Raw genomic sequence first — 4,592 nt, 5'->3', positions numbered from 1 at the left:
AATATCAAATTTGTTAGTCTTAATTTATTAAAAATAAAAACATAAAAAATTATTAATTTATGACCTGCAAAATAAAATAATAAATAATAACAAAACAATTTCAATTCGTGAATTATGAATGTTATATATTTAAAATTATGTAGAGATGTTATACATATAAAATTATGAATGTTAAACTAAAAATATTTTAATAATTATAGATGTTATACACATAAATTATATATTATAAAATAAAAAATAAAAATAAAATATAAAAAAAATTATTAACTAATCAGATTAAATTCAATAAATAAATACATATACATATATATATATATATATCAACTAAAAGAAGATTAAATAATTTGAAATTTTGATCTATATTAACGCACATGTGAGATAATAATTCGAAAAATATATATATATTAAAATTTGATAATATTTATCATAAAAATTTATTAATTATGAACATTATACACATATATATATATATATATGAAAATATAGATGTTATACGTATGAAATTATAGGGATTATTTGTGTGAAATTATAGGTATTATATGTATAATTATAGATATTAAATTAAATATATTTTAACTATTTTTACTATATGAAACAAAAAAATTAAAGAAAATAGATTAAATTATGTGCATAATAGACAAAAAATTGGCACAAGTATCGTAATAGAATAATCCGTCGGATTTAGTAGAATTGCTAATAGTAAATAATATCTTTGCCATAATAGTTCACAAATCAAATTGAATATTATTAATATACTTTTTATTATTACTGTTAATACCAAGGTTCTGAAAATTGAACCGGTTATCAAACCGTTCTTATTATTGGTTCACTGATTTATTAGTCCAACCGATTCAATCGTGGTCCAATCAAAAAAATCGTTTTATAATAAAATAATAAATAAATTATAAATAAACACTCTAAAATATAATTACAAATAAAATCACTCTAAAAAATTATTGTCCAAGGTTTCTAATTTGATGACAAACAACTCAATGCTGTTAGAAAGCTTCTCTAGATGCTTCTTCTTCATTTACGGTCGGAAACGAAGATAGCCTCGTTGAGTTAAAAGTTGCTTCCCTGTCTCCAACTGGATCAAATTGTAACCAAAATTCAGAATAAACAAGAAATAAAAATACATGAATTAAGAGAAAGGCTTCAATTTTAGTAAAAACGGAAGATTTAATAAACAAACTATATCATAACAGGGGTAAAAAACATTATTAAGTCATGGGAGGAAACAATTTACGCAATTCAGCCAAAATGAATTATGATACATCATTCCACCAAATATGACTTTTATATAATTCGAATCAATAAAATTCGAATTATATTTACACGTAATTCGAATTGAATCGCATCGAATTACTTCCAAACAATATTTGAACGTAGTTCGAATCAAATTGTATTGAATTCTGCATGCATAGTTCGAGTTATGTTAACTCGAATTACTTGGAGCACGTGGCCTAGGGTAGTTCGAATCAAATTGATTCGAATTACTCACATTTCGAATCAAATGGCTAATTACACATTGTACAATAAAATACTAGAAAAAATACTATATAATATAAAAAATATATACTAAAAGAAATATAAAATAAGATTATAGTAAATTAATTTTAGTATAAAATTATTAAATATAAATTAATTTTAACTCCTATTAGTACATTGAATTAAAAATAACATATAAAAATGGACTTGTATTTATTAAATTTTAATAACATATAAAAATTAATGACTTTTTAAATATTTTTTTTATAATAGGAGTACATTTTTATATACTTTAAATACTTTGTATAAAAATGTACTTGTATTTATCATACAAAAATAAAGTGTTGTGCCAATATAATAACATTATAACATTTTAAATCAATTTTTTTCTAGGATTTTAGATTAAAAGCAGCACATGAAAAAGCATTATTGGTATTTTAAAGCTAACTTAATTAAAAAAAATAGAACTGTATTTTTTAGAATTTTATGTACATAATTAGGCTAATTTTTTTTAATATTGATCAAAGATGTGTGTTACACTATGTTATTTGGTTTCAGGTAAGTTTTACTCTACTATATTTTTTTTATTTTTCAAAAGACACAAATTTAAAAAATTTTATAAATTAATTTAAAAGAAAATATCATTGACGTTTTATAAAATTTTATAATTCAAAAGATACAAATCTACAAAATTTTATAAAACGTCAATGATATTTTTTTAAATTAATTTATAAAATTTTTTAGATTTGTGTCTTTTCAAAAGTAAAAAAAAAAATATATAGTAGAGTAAAACTTACTTGAAATCAAATAATATAGTATAACACACATCTTTGATCAATATTAAAAAAAATTAGCCTAATTATGTATATAAAATCCTAAAAAATACAGTTCTATCTTTTTTAATTAAGTTAGCTTTAAAATACCAATAATGCTTTTTTATGTGCTGCTTTTAATCTAAAATCCTAGAAAAAAATTGATTTAAAATGTTATAATGTTATTATATTGGCACAACACTTTATTTTTGTATGATAAATACAAGTATATTTTTATACAAAGTATTTAAAGTATATAAAAATGTACTCCTATTATAAAAAAAATATTTAAAAAGTCATTAATTTTTATATGTTATTAAAATTTAATAAATACAAGTACATTTTTATATGTTATTTTTAATTCAATGTACTAATAGGAGTTAAAATTAATTTATATTTAATAATTTTATACTAAAATTAATTTACTATAATCTTATTTTATACTTCTTTTAGTATATATTTTTTATATTATATAGTATTTTTTCTGGTATCTTATATTCTTATTGTACAATGTGTAATTAGCCATTTGATTCGAAATGTGAGTAATTCGAATCAATTTGATTCGAACTATCCTAAGCCACGTGCTCCAAGTAATTCGAGTTAACATAACTCGAACTATGCAAGCAGAATTCGATACAATTTGATTCGAACTACGTTCGAATATTGCTTGGGAGTAATTCGATGTAATTCAATTCGAATTACGTGTAAATATAATTCGAATTTTATTGATTCGAATTATATAAAAGTCATATTTGGTGGAATGGTGTATCAGAATTTATTTTGGCTGAATTGCGTAAATTGTTTCCTCCCATGGCTTAATAACGTTTTTTACTCTCATAACAGCTATGCAAATAAAAAGAGCAACTAATTTTGGAAAAGAAAAATAACATGAATATATGACTAAATGAAATGAAGTGAGGAAATAATTGAACTGAAATATGTCTAGTAAACTCCTAGGTACCAAGAAAGATCAGTAGTTACATTCAAAGAATTAAATGAGAGAAGAACACATGAAGAATTCAAAATAAGATCACATAAAAATATACTTGGTTTAGTAACTTGTTCTTCCCATTCAAGTCTCAACTACCTCAATATTGAATCCTACCTCAACTTTCTTTAGATAATGTACAAATCATGCTTTTAAAAATCTTTTAATTCAATAATACATACTTGATACTTCTTCCACCTTGTGGCTCCCTTTCTACCAACTTGGGCATCATAATACATGCCTGCTTTTAATTGCTCTCAGCATTGACACCAAGGAACCAAAAATATGAAAGCATTCTATTGCTAACCAGTATTTCATCCTAGCCATAAAGACGATAATGCAGTAATCAAATAATCAATTATCACAAGATCTTCAATAATTAGCGAAATCACAACACACAAAACAGGAACACAGCAGAACCAGGGCTCATCAGTAATCAAATAATCATTCAAAAAATTAATACAAAATATTCAAATAATCAGTAATCAAATAATCATTAAATAGAACATAAAAAATGCAGAAGAATTGAGCAGTGAACTGACCTTTGAAGTCTGAGGCTCTGGGCTCTGGGGTTTGATGAACAGATGGCGACAGTGGATCGATGGACAAACGAATGGCGGCTGAGGCTAGGGTTTTTAAATTTTTCTTTGGTTGAGAGGCCTTGATGTTGAGTTGAGTTCTGGAGAGTGAAGAAGGAGAGAAGGCGGGAAGGGGCTATCAGCGCTACCGAAGCTTTGTTTTTTTGTTATAAACAAAACGGCGACAAGACAATGGTGCACAGGACGAAGACAATGGAGGATGGACGCCGAGCGAGAAAGAAGAGAGAAGCCTCGGACAACCACTGACGGCGGCAATGGCTCACTCACTCCGTTCGGCGACCGTGGAGGGTAGCTAGGGTTTTCTTTCTTTGATTTGAGGAGAACGAAGGAAGGAAAGTTAGGAACGAAAGGGGGAGGGGCACAACACAGAGCAACGCATTCTTTGTTTTCCCCTTATTTAAAAAACCGGCCAAGTCATGGTTCGGTTCGACCGACTGATTCAACAGTTCAATTACGATTTTTGAAATGAGCGGTTTTAACATTTGTCCGAGTCATTTTTTGCATCGGTTCACGGTTCAATCAGTTTGACTGGCCGGTCCAAACTGATTTTCAGAACATTGGTTAATACACAATGTATATCTTATTCAATTATTATTATTTGTCCAGGTGAAAAAATAAAGAGCATGAGAAAAAGAAAAATAAATGTGTCAGTTGTAGTTAAAGAAGTTAATAAATACAATTTAGGTTATTTTTTATTTTATTTTT

The 4,592-nt window shown here is 25.8% G+C and overlaps 1 long non-coding RNA gene across 1 annotated transcript; it reads right to left on the bottom strand.

The window, feature by feature from the left end:
• Positions 1–783: 783 nt before the first annotated feature.
• LOC140184297 (uncharacterized) lies at positions 784–4,259 on the bottom strand. The gene is made up of 2 exons (XR_011880723.1): positions 3,831–4,259; positions 784–1,087 (listed from the first exon to the last, which is right to left on the bottom strand). It is a non-coding gene; the product is annotated as an uncharacterized lncRNA (long non-coding RNA).
• Between the last annotated feature and the right edge of the window lie 333 nt (positions 4,260–4,592).

The sequence above is a fragment of the Arachis hypogaea genome, chromosome 4 (genome assembly GCF_003086295.3).
Source record: "Arachis hypogaea cultivar Tifrunner chromosome 4, arahy.Tifrunner.gnm2.J5K5, whole genome shotgun sequence".
NCBI lineage: Eukaryota > Viridiplantae > Streptophyta > Magnoliopsida > Fabales > Fabaceae > Arachis > Arachis hypogaea.
Note: the sequence above shows the minus strand (reverse complement) of the source record. Positions and strands in the feature narration are given on the sequence as shown.